The sequence below is a fragment of the Meleagris gallopavo genome, chromosome 10, assembly GCF_905368555.1.
Source record: "Meleagris gallopavo chromosome 10, MGAL_WU_HG_1.1, whole genome shotgun sequence".
Taxonomy (NCBI): Eukaryota; Metazoa; Chordata; class Aves; order Galliformes; family Phasianidae; genus Meleagris; species Meleagris gallopavo.
In genome coordinates this window covers 7,104,149-7,116,830 of record NC_139413.1, presented here as the reverse complement: position 1 = coordinate 7,116,830, position 12,682 = coordinate 7,104,149, and the positions used below count along the sequence as shown (strand labels likewise).

Here is a 12,682-nt window from a genome sequence, read left to right as displayed (position 1 = left end):
GCAATATGTGAAGCTGACAGAAAACCCTTAAAATGCATCCTTGGTTTCACGTTATCTGAATTGTCATAGAAAAAACTGTTTCAAATGACTCCAATAAGGCATACGTATATCCATGTATATTTAACAGTATGTTCTGTAACTCAGAATTTCAAAACCTAATAAGCAGGAGACAACACACAAGGAGCTTCAAGTTCCATGATTTAACTAACACAAAAACTGCTTTGTAGTTTCCACAACAAGGGTTAGAACTGTCTTTCATACTCAGCAACCTCCTAATTATCTTCAGCATAAGGACTTAACCCTCGATGGCTAAAAAAAAAAAAAAAAAAAAGCGAATCCTAATTTTTGCTGCCCTCTTTTCTGATTATTAAAATACCAACACCTATGTAGGACACTTGAGTCAGTAACTGTTATTTTAAGACCTACTTTTATAATATCCAAGAAAAGGTATTTTTGCCACTGTCCTTTCACTGTAATTACTCAGAAAGTGATAAAAATCGAAACACGGCATTCTAAAGGAAGAACATCAGCAAAAGCTACCTATGAGAGAGGCCTTGCAACTGAGAAACGACTGCTATTTAAATCTATATCACCTTACTTTCAGCCAAGAAAATGGAAATTTTGCATGTTTGTAGAGAAAAATAGCACTTTCTACGTGAAAAGGTTGTTCCCGCAGTGCGCTGATTACACATTTTGAAGACGTACCAAGAATTCTCCCATGACATTTCTTTGAAGTCAGAGCAACACAAAATGGAAAGAAAACCTGCAAGCTACCAAAACATCACTTCCCATAAAGTTATGTTTCGTATTTCTAAAATCAACTTAGTTTGTTTGCACGCTTAACTATTGCTGGCTGCAGCCCCACATCCATTTGTCTTTCCGTCCCCCCAGAATCATTCCTGCAACTTCTCTGCCTCCCCTTCCACTGATTGCCACTGATTGAGTGTTTGCAATAAACAGAGCTGCAGGTCCTACTTCAGAGAGGGGTAGGAATCATGAGTTGCCTCAAAGATAGTAGAGTTCCCCAGCAGCCTTACAGAATAATTATCACTAAGCCTTGTTTTATTTTCCATATGAGTTGTGCTGCAAAATTTCTCTCCCCAACATTTCCATAAAGCACCAGAACACATGTAGTCCCATCTAATGAAATAGGTTCCAATTTTATTTCAATTTAAGTTTTCCTCCCCATATTTTTTTTTTTCTGAATTATCTTCTCTAAAGCCAACAATAGAAACAACAATACAGAAGCCTAAAAGGATAAAGTGGGGTTTTAAGAACACAACTGAAATAAATTAAGCCACAAATGTAACGTGAAAGTATCTGATTAATGGTGGGACACATAGCCATTTAGATGAGTAGACATGAAACATCTACGAATTCTACATCTGTGATCTTTGTTTGTATGAACAATTTCTGCAGAATCAGTGATAGCAGTCATGACTTTTAGTTTTTTTAAATCACTGCCTCGAGACTGATAATTTCATGGGCAAACCTCAGTTCACAGCTCCTGATGGCTTCTTAGCACAGACACTGAGCAGTTCTCACCTACTGGATCCTTCCTTTGCGACTGATACACAACATCTCTGCACCTTATTACCGTGAGTGATCTAATCACCACCTTCTAACATTGAAAACTGCAGACAATGCAGTTGTAGAGGCTAGTACTTAATCCTAGACTTTGTACGCTTTTCTTCTTAAAATCATTTATCAGGATGAGAAAAGACAGAAGTACGTAACAGTGACAACTGACAGGAGAAATATCAAGAATTTTCTATAAGGAAGTCATCAGCTTCCATTTTACATTGTCCTGAAAATGAAGGATATTGAGTTTATACACGGTATGAATGCTTTTCAAAAGCATTTATATAGAGGTATAGGTTTTTCCCATGACAAAGCACAGATTTACGACATATATTCTGTTTATAAGCCAGATATAACCTCAGAGAGCTACACGCTATGGTTTCTCTCAGAGCAGAAAAAAATTGAGTTGACAGAGGAAATATTGTAGTGGGTTCTTTAACCACACATGGTATGTGCAGCAGTTAATTTATGGCCTGTTAGCTATTCTGAGGCAGCTTCTCATTTGCATACTCTAACTCCATGTACATACAGCAGCTTATTTCTCAGTGAGTGCACAGAAAGATTTCACATTTCTAATGTGAAGTTTTATGTAGAAGTTACTCTTAAGTAACTTCAAACTGCAAATTCCAACTCCAATTAGGGCAGCTTTTGTTTGTGCAGCTGTACCCTAGCAGCAGAAGTCACTGTTAGCTATTTAAAGAGCATTCAATTCGAAGTTTCTGAACACTTCACAGTTTTGCTCAAAGACAACGTACCTCATTCTCATGCAGAAGCCATTCGAGACTGTTAAGGAGTACATTGTGAATATTCATAAGTTGAAATTAATTTAGTAACAAAACCATGTAATTTGAAGAACACAAATCTGTATAATGACCACATAGCATGGTATTTTAATCATAAGCACCTTACTTGGTTTAGTTTTGCTAATTTACCATAGATAGTAACATACATTTCTTCTGATTTATATTAAATATATGAGCATTTACATGATCAGGAACAAATACTTGACATAGAATGAAATCAGGAGAACAGATATTGAAAGCCGTCTTGGATTTCACTACATCAATTACAGATAACATGCTGCATATACTTGCCATAAAAATTCACTCTGCTTTGCTACTAATGTCTCCTACCATGATAGACACCTATAAAACACCTGTTTAACAACCTTTTCAACCATAGCATACACCTTCTGCTAAGCACTGTCTTATCTCAATTCCTAGAGATATAGGGTTTTATAGCAAACCAGTGCACGGGTATGAATACAAGCAGGTAAGTACATGTGAAAAATCCAGATTCCAGTACGGGCAAAAAAGCAAAAATCTCACGCCCTGAAGGATCAATGAATTCTTCTATGGTAATTAAGCTCTTTGCACGTTCTGTGCTAAACACATAGGTCTAAAAATGCAAAGGTTAAAAAAAATGCTACTTTTCTACAAATTAACTCTTGAGTAAATCATTCATGTACGACAAACAGTCAAAACAATTAGATGACTTCAAAAACACGCATCTAACATCTGGTCTGGATGTTCTACTTTCAGCCTGATAGAAGCACTTATCTTCATATAAATAACTTGGATTCTGAAAACGTAGGGTTTTGTCCTAAAAACGTACAGCCCTTAAAAGCCTTGAAAAGAAAATCTTCCAAAGAACCAAGCAAAACGATCAGATTGAGATGTCTATACAGACTTCCTAACAATTCTGAGTTTTCTATTCACATCAAGAGCTTCTTAGTAATGCTTTAAGTTTAGATAGCGCTTCTCATCCTCATTTTATTTACACATGAAACTGGTATAGCTTATTTGCACATTTCCAAGCACACAAATCTGCATACACAACCCCTCAGGACAGATATTTTAATAATAAATTGCAAGTTTTCAGCTGCATCTCTAAATTTAAATTATGCTGTATAATAATAGGTAAGTTGTTAACAGGATCTTAACTATTGTACAAATAGTGCTAACATCACAGCCATTTTAACGTGCATTGCTTGCAATATTAATAAAAAGGTCATTTCAACTACCTATATTGTGTTTCTACTTTTAATCAAGGAAATAGGAGGGAAATTGAAGCAGAAGTAAAGCTATTGTTATGGAATTAATTTTAAAAGGGGAAAAAAATACCATTATCTACCAAAAGATTAGGATACAGATTGCGTATGGAGAGTAATAACACTGCCTCGCTGCTTTGCCAACTAATAAACTCAAATGACTTTAGACAAAAGGGGTTACTGAAAGTTAGTAGGTAAACAGCTTACACTGAGCACCGTGGCTTCTCAAGCACAACATAAAGAAAAATACCAATGGAAGACTGCCAACCCTCAAGTCTGGTTACAAGAAAGAATACTTCATGTTCAGCTTCTTACAAAGATAAAGCAAATTTCATTATAGGTGAGGCTATGCTTTGAAAGTACTGCTGAAGTACAGAAATTTCCCAACTCCAAGCAAATCAGATGTAGACAGTCTCTGCTGAATGAGTACGGCATGATAATGATGGAGGACAGGGAAAAAGGAGAGGCGGAGGGGTGGCCAGAATAAAACCAGGGTGATACCATCAAGAACTGACTGAAATTTGGAGACATTAGTACTGGACGTTCCACAGCATTTAAGTTCAACTGTTTACAAGGGTGTTTTTTCCTTAGTTCGTTATTAAATTAAAACTAAAAGGTGACTCGAAAACTGAAAGACTGACACTGTAACAATCAGGATTAATGAGTTTTTTCAGTAGCAGGTCAGGCCTGGAGATCAGCATCAGGGAAAGAAACAACAGGTGCTTATTGCAACTTCTTGTATGTCGCAACCAGGTTAAATCTGTATGCTTTGAACACACAAAAGTAAGTGAATGAATATTACTTCAGTTTATAGATACTGTGGACAGGCAATACTCTCGTTCTGCATGGAAAATGGACCTAAGCAACTCAAATCACAAGTGAACCTGAATGAATATGGTAGAGACTAGCAACCAATTAACTACAACAATGCCATATAAACAACCTAATTAAAAAAATTGGAGATATTTTTGAAAAAAAGTTGTTCAAGTAATAATTATTAGTTGCCTTAAGGCATCTACTTAAGCGTTATCCTCAAAGCTAAGATTTCAAAAAGTCTTAATTTTTCATTGAAGCGACAGAACAAAAGAAGTCCACCCATCTTTATCCTTGCACAAAATTAGCTATTTTCACATGAAGTTACTTCAGTCAAGTAATTTCAACTCTACTGTTGTTGGATTACCAATTTTGAACAGAAGTCCAAGGCGTGCTTGCATTACCACTTTTATGCAGACAAATAGTTTTCATCAAAAACTCGTAACTAAGAGAGACTCAGTAAAGAGAACTTTATGGTGGATTACATTTCTCCTTTGAATCAAAGAGTTGTCTATTATGTACCTGCTTATGTTTAAATGACTCATTCCGCTCAAGTGTGTGAAAAGTAGTTATCACCAAAATCTTATTTTTGCTTAGAATGCTCTCTGTTTGGATTAATTATCTGAGCTGGCCTCATGCACATTACATGGCAATCCATAGAAGTTGTGACAAGTACCAACAGCATGAGAACAAAAAGGTTTTTTCATCTTTTAAGAAAGTCAGGTACCAAGGTAATACAGTGCTTATTTTCTTTATATTGACATCAGATCATCACATCAGCTCAACAGAGATTGTAAATTCATGGATACAAGTTTACTGCAACTTGCTTATGGTTTAGTCTCCGATTTCCAACCTCACACATTCATCAATCTCTTGTTCCAACATCACTCGTAGCCGAAATTATTAGCCAGACACTCATGTAGCATTTCTACATCCACAGTTTCACAGAATACGGGGCTCAAACAATTACTTTCATAAAACCACTGCTAACACGCGAACACCAAACACACACAGAAAACAATGTCACTTTTGCTATTCAGATCATGCTTGAAATGCTATCAAGAGCCAATTGTCATACGGACATGAAAGTTGCTTAGTATGGAGCAATGAGAAGATCCCACTTACACCTGCATTCTGTGAGTTATAACTTAGCAGAGGAAAAGGCTTAAAAGACTTCAAAAACGTTCCTTTGTAGCTTCTGGAAAGACTCATGAAATGCTCTGTGTGAGAAGAATTTTTTTTAAAGCTCTGTAGGTACCTAAATGAATACAGATGGATCCTTAGTGCTTTTTGTGAAACTTTTCCAGAATGCCCAAACTGAATCAAAATCCAAGTGATTAGATGTAGGTGATGCTATTCAAAGCCTCAACGCAATAGAAACTGATGATGCTCTTTACAGACTCACTTCAGTTATTCTGAATTCTGTTCCTAAACCGAGGGATGCTGTAATAGAATTCTAACATATAAGAAGCTAAATAAAACCTTCTCTCCCCTGCCCCAGTGACTACTAATTAAACCAATTATTCAGCATCATTTTTTCCCAGCCATGTTTCATCCTTTGCATTCACTGAAAAAAAGAAGTTTTAATTTTATTCTTCCGTACGTTGCCAGTTTTAGCAATCGCAGGTCAATGCAACTTTAACGTGCACTGTGCTTATAGATCACACCACATTACAAGAAAATGCAATTGTCTTGGTGGTCATGGTCAGAGAGATGAAGGGAAATTTCCAAGTATCACCTTGGAAGACTTGAAATATCAGGAGGAAGTCTGAGAATCTGTATTTCTGGAGGAACTGATGCACAAGAGGAATTTTGGAGCAATGAACTCTGAGTTATTTTTGTCACCAGGTAAAGTAATTGCTGAGTTCAGAAACAGCATGAGCTTTTTCAGGATCAAAAGCTCTAGCTGCGTCTACCGTGAATTGTGATAAGAGAAGAAGAGACAAGAGGTCCTGAACGATGGCAATGATAAGAATATAACAGACTGGAAGCATTTATACTTAGAAAGGGCTGTTTTGAAGACATAGGCCAGGGAAGAAAAAGTGATCATCTTGAGGTCTGGAACAGGCTGCAAGCAACATTAATATACAGACTCATGCTATCTGTTGATTAATGCTGGCAATGATATTTGTGCTCAGATTTTCTCCTCAACTCTCTTTCTGAGCATTTCTTTGCTGAGTCACTCATATACAAATACACTTCAGAGTCCTGTTGGACATGTACTTGCTGCACTGGCTAGAGATAAGTGAAATCAATTGTACATAAAGTAGTATAAAGTTATGTAAGAAGGATAAAAGTGCATTCATACAAGTTTTGTGCCATATGCAAACACCGCAGAGGTCTGCAGTGCAGCATCTGTCAGAGCCCTCATATCAACAGGCAGTTTGCTGAAACACTAGCTTGGGAACCAGCACTAGAAGTGTCAATAAGTACTGAGAGTCAAGCAACACCTGTACAACGTAGTCTATCAAGTTAGAAACAGCACAGTAATTTACTGTGAAAATTTCTGAGTTTGGTCCAGGATGAATGTCTGATGCTATCTGCAGCTCCGTGCACTACAGTTACACACATGCTGTAACTCCCTCAAGCTGGAGAGGCCAGACATATTTTTGGAGTCTCCTAGAATATTGCCAGTATTTGTCCTGTTCCAGTACAGAACTTGCCAGGTTCAAGGTGCCATATTAAAAAAATAATAATAAAATTGAATTCAAGAGTGAAAGTAACACCATATTCTCATACAAAAAAAAAAAAAAAAGCCCCCAAACCAGATTCCATCCCGTTCTTCCTTTATACATCCTATCGCTTTAGTTCAAGGAGCTTAGAAAATAGACTGTAAGGAAGAAATGCACCATGTACCACGAAGATGGGAACAAGTCAAAACAAGACACTGTGGTTTTTGGTGTGCATGAAGAACAATGGATGGGCTTGGTTTGCCTTTTAACACTAGGTTCCAGCACTCCTGATCCTAATGGCAGCAAAAGCTACCACTTCCCCACAGTAGGAATGCAAATTCATTCGTTTCCCCCTTTGTCACAAGCCTCATTAAAGCCTTATGTTTACAGTTTGTACAATCAGAAAAGCCCCTGTGAAATCTCTTTGCCAAGGAGTATACATAAACACGGTTCTATTCCAAGTTAAAACACTGGGAGAAACACAGCCTTGAAACAAAGGTTTTTTCAGGCAGGGCACCTCTAGCTGGGGCTGCAGGAGCACAGCCCACATGTGTCGGTGCACATTCTGTTCCCCAGCTCCTTCGCTCACACTCCTGCCAACAAGTTTAAATCTGTTTCAAGGAGCTGACCTAGTCCCAGCTCTTATCACACACAGACTGGGAAAGCTAACACATGGCAATCTGTCCCCGAACACTAAGCTGTTGGTCATCTTGTGACTAACCTTCAGTTTCACTAAAAAGAGACAATCTGAGCAAAACCAACCTTTCTCAATGGATACAAATACCTCACATTTTTAACTTCCAAGCTTGTTATAGGTGCCATGTGAAAAAACACTGTTTAAAAAACTATCACAACTGGAGCTGACATTTGATTGCAATACTATTTTATTCCTAAACAGTGATTTCATACATTTGTATGAAGTAACATGAAAGATTTCAGTAGGTTTAACTTCAATCCAGTTAAATAGGTTTAAATAATCCAGGAAAATAGATCTATTTTCCTCAATGTGTTTACTTCCAGATTTTAACAAAAGAAATCCTCGACAACACACTCCCACATTCTAACTCAGACTATGGACATACTTTATTTATCTAAGTTGGATATACCTACGTGCATATATATGTGAAGTATATGTATGTGTGTGTGTGTGTGAAGTATATGTACATATATGCACATGTATATGAAGATATGTACATATATGCACATGTATATGAAGATATGTACATATATGTACATATATATACATACACACACACATACAAATAGGCATAGTTCCATTCTTAGGAATCCAAATAAACAAATTTCACGAACCAAACCTATGAAGTTAATAAGCAGCATACCAATATTATCTCATTCAAAATACTGAACTTCAGGAGTCCCAAAGCCTCCAGTTCTTTATGCTTTACATATTTAATACAGGAAAACAAGGGAAAAAAACCACCTTGTGCTTCCCAGCATTCCCTCGTGTCTGCTCCTGCCACTAGTAGGAATCACTAACCATCCTCAGTACAATGTTAAGTTTGAACATTTCTAAAATACACAAGAAAAGCATGTTACTCTCATCAGTCACAGGATTTCTGACAATCTTCTACACTATCCAAGTCTTTTCCTTGGACTGTATTTTCATGTTGCACACACATTGTTATAGTTAAACATCCAGAACAAAAACGCAATGTCACTACTTTGGTACTTTAATATTTGTACTAATGTACACGTACATGTATTGGTACTTATGGTCCCATTCTGCAATTTTCTCACCTTCCAGCTTTGACAGAGAGGTCTATTTTGGTATGTACTTGCCCTTGAATAAATCTCACTGGAGAATTTGAGGATTTTAATTACAATTTGATTTTGTTCAAAATTACAAAAAGGCATCAAATCAAAACAATTTCTCCCCCAAATTCTCTATTCAGTGCAACTGGGTAATTCCAACAGGCCTGTAGCTTTCCCCACGCTACTACGTAACACTAAATTACATGACTAAACACACAAGCGAGAACAGGTAGGAAAGCACTGGAACTCCAAATCCTGGATTTCCTAGGTCACACCTGTATTTTCCCTAACAGATGATAAAGTAATTCCCCAAACTCTCTAAACTAAAAACCTTGTTTGGTACTCAGAATTCAGTTTTCAGTTACCTTCATTTAACTGTATTCTCAAAATCTGACTCTTGGTCAAAAATCTATACTGACTTTTGACGGGGCTGTTTCCCTTCAACCAATAGAAACAAGCAACAAAACCACAGCTTTAATCCCTGTACAACAGTCACCTGAGACACCAGTATTTTAGTCTCATGCATGACAGATTCACGTTTATGTTAAATAGTAGAATATATTTTATGCTCATCGTAGCACAAATGCTTGCTACTTGTGTGCTTCTTGGCTAACATTCATGTAGAAAGAATCAACTTCAGTTTCTGCACTAGCCTGCATGTAACAGAGTGTGTGTGTGTGTGTGTGTGTGTGTGTGTGTGTGTGTGTGTGTGTGTGGCAAATACATTATGAAAACTGCTGGCGTTGAATTAACACCACCCTACTGTAGAAAGTAGAAGTCAATGATATACGTCTGTATTAAAAATTAACCATAATTGTTCAAAATTGATAAAGAATATATTACGTCAAAAAAAAAGAGGAAGAATTCTGGCCCTATCACTGAAGATAAATTTTTCCATTTTGCCTTCTGCCTCCACTTTCAGCTTCCTTTGGCATTTTATCTAAATTCCCATTATTCCTCTCTCTTTAGTAGTGAAGATTAAATTAAGCCCTTCTCAAAGCACAAGGACGAGAACATCCAACTTTTATTTTTTCAATTTATATACAATCTATATGCTAGACAGCCCATCTTGAAGCTTCTATGCATTATGAGATCCGCTTTATAATACTAGTGCTGTTTGAAATGGCTAAGGCACAGCTGTATTTTCAGCAGTGCAGAAGTGCAATCCTCTTAAATGAAGGTCAGCTGGCAAAGTCTCAATCCTACAGTCTGGGGCCACTCTATTCAAAGATGGAGACAGGATAAGAGCCATACAAAAAGTCAACAAACTTACAGATCTCCCTATTATATTCTGACTTACACCATCTTCACTCATCCCTGCAGAAAAGCCTAACGTCCTAACTAAATGAACAGACTCAATGTATTTTAAAGCAAGTTTTTAAAGTTGTCATTTGGTTTTTTCCTTTCCTCTACACATATGCATACACATACAAGCTTAACTAGTAGCTTCCAGTTGTGAACCAATTAATATGGCATACCACACCAGGCAGGGCTCAGCGCAACTTCCATTTCTTCTGCTTGCATTTTAGTGACTATCAGCTGTCCTTAACGATGCCACAGATTTCACAGTATATCTGAAGGAAACGTGTCATGAGCTGTAAGAGCTCCTCAGCTCTCCTTCAGCCTTCGCAGCTGTCCTGTTACTTCAAATAGTTTTGTCTTTGATATGCCTCCCATCAGTGACTAAAAGTAAACACTTTTTTTTTCCCCCCCACTGCAATCTGTTGCAGAGTAAGATCCCTTCACTGGAAAATTCTTGAGCACTTAAGTGGCAGGAAATAAAAATGAGTAAGCCACAGAGAACAATGTTTTGGAAGAGGGTATGGTTTTCAATGCCAAGAATGACCTCGCTAAGGAGAAAAAAATACCACAGAAGAGTAACAAGATTCCTCTGTTACGACACCCTGGAACTTTCTGTATGTGCTTCAGAGAGCTTTACCAGTCAGAAACAGATGTAATTTCACAGGGCTCATCCTTGCTTGTCTTATGCTGCTTGTTGCTCTGCTTTTGTGAGAAAAACCAGTTCAAAACAGCAGCCTTTTGAGAAAGGACAGCATATATTAATACTACACTTAACTAAAAAGGCTGGTAATGAATACAGATACTCCACACATTCACATTTATTCCTCCATTCTTCTAAACAGACATTAAGTAAGTAAAGAGATCTCTCTTCTTCAGTTCCTCTCAGTTCCTACACTAGCATATTCTCGTGTAAAATGAATACATGCTATTTTGAAGGAACAGGAAAATCCCTTTTTTTCCTCAGCCATTTTTGTCACTGACTGGTGCGTAGTTTGAAGAGAAATATTTGAAAATTAGATAGAAATTATGACAAGGCACTATGAAAGCCACTCTATAAAAACCCAACCTACTCTTGCCATCAGTTCACAATCAACTGTAATCAAATGTTCCGAGCTGCAGATATTCCATTCTAGATGAGAGAGGTTCCTCTGATGTAGCGATTTCATTAGCTCAGGGCAGCTTCACAGAAACATAGCTAGCTCCCTTCCCATGCCAGCAGGGCTTCAGAAGCAGCACTGCCACACAGCACGGAGCTACTATTTATAAATCTTGCAAGCATCTCATGTATGCCGCAGCATTGTTTCAAGAACAAGCAGGCGATTCTACACAGAGTCATCAGAGCTTATTAGCTCCAGCCACACGGGACCAAGCCGACTCCACCAGACCACTCAGAGCAGGCTGATGCATCTGCTCCCTAATGGTCCACATTCCACCAGGCTTATTAGATTGTAGGCATTATCATGTGAATACACAGATCCAATTTTAATCTGGCATTGCTCCCAACTAACCTGCTACCGAGAGGTACAGACATTCAAAAAACATGCTCCTTCCCCGCTGCATCCAGCATTTCCCACATTACTGGCATATCTCTTTTCCCCACTCCATTTCCCCTGCCCACCTCAGATAACCAAGTTAATTACACAGAACAAAACCCCTTTTTGTCATGAGGCAAACCCAGCACTGAAGTACAGATATTAATGCATATTTCCATACAGCGCTACATAGGGTCAATGAAAAAATAAAGAAATTTAAATGGCAAAAAGTATTTTTTCCACACTGAAGGTAACATTTCAATGTGAGGTGACCTATATCCTCAAATCCAAGGATTCCCACTACACTAACTGTTGTATTCAGGTCTTATTCCAAGCAAAATTCATTACAGCAGAGTTTGTACTCCTTTGCTTGCTTACAAATTGAATACAAGTAGAAATCCATTGTTTTCTGCCTTTTTTGCCTTTTTTTTTTCCTTACATTGGTATGCTTCTTACTGATAATAACTATCGCAGAGGTTTTTGTATATGGCAAAACAACCAACAGAAAAGCAAAGCAAGATGGGGACCCAAAGGTAGAAAAAAAGCTTGATTTAGTATCCTCAAAGCCAGCTGTCTTCTTATCAAATTGCAGACCATAATACTTGCATACGAGTAAAGCTCAAATGTGCATTAACTAGAAAAAAAAAAAAAAAGGCATTTTCAGAAGTCTGAATGCTTAGTTAGGCAAATCCTTGAAAGAAAACCTGAAAGAATCTGCCGAGTGCAAACCATTGCCCAAGGTCATGAGACTGTGATACTTTTAAGAGTACAACAATTTTTATGGGTTTCGGGTTTTTTTTGTAAGAGGATGACAGATGCTCCCTATAAATTCACTTCACTAAGACGGATCAGTGATAGAAAGCTTTGCAAATGCTGATTAAGAATTACTAAAACATCTCTTTTAGAAATAAAATCCTTTAGTCCTCAATCCATAAAACTTGGTCTGCTGCATTAAAAAT

General features: G+C 37.5%; 1 protein-coding gene across 1 annotated transcript in view; it reads right to left on the bottom strand.

Annotated features, from left to right (window-relative positions):
- Positions 1–12,682, bottom strand: part of CDC73 (cell division cycle 73) — a 100,575-nt gene that overhangs the window by 20,881 nt on the left and 67,012 nt on the right. The window lies entirely within an intron of this gene.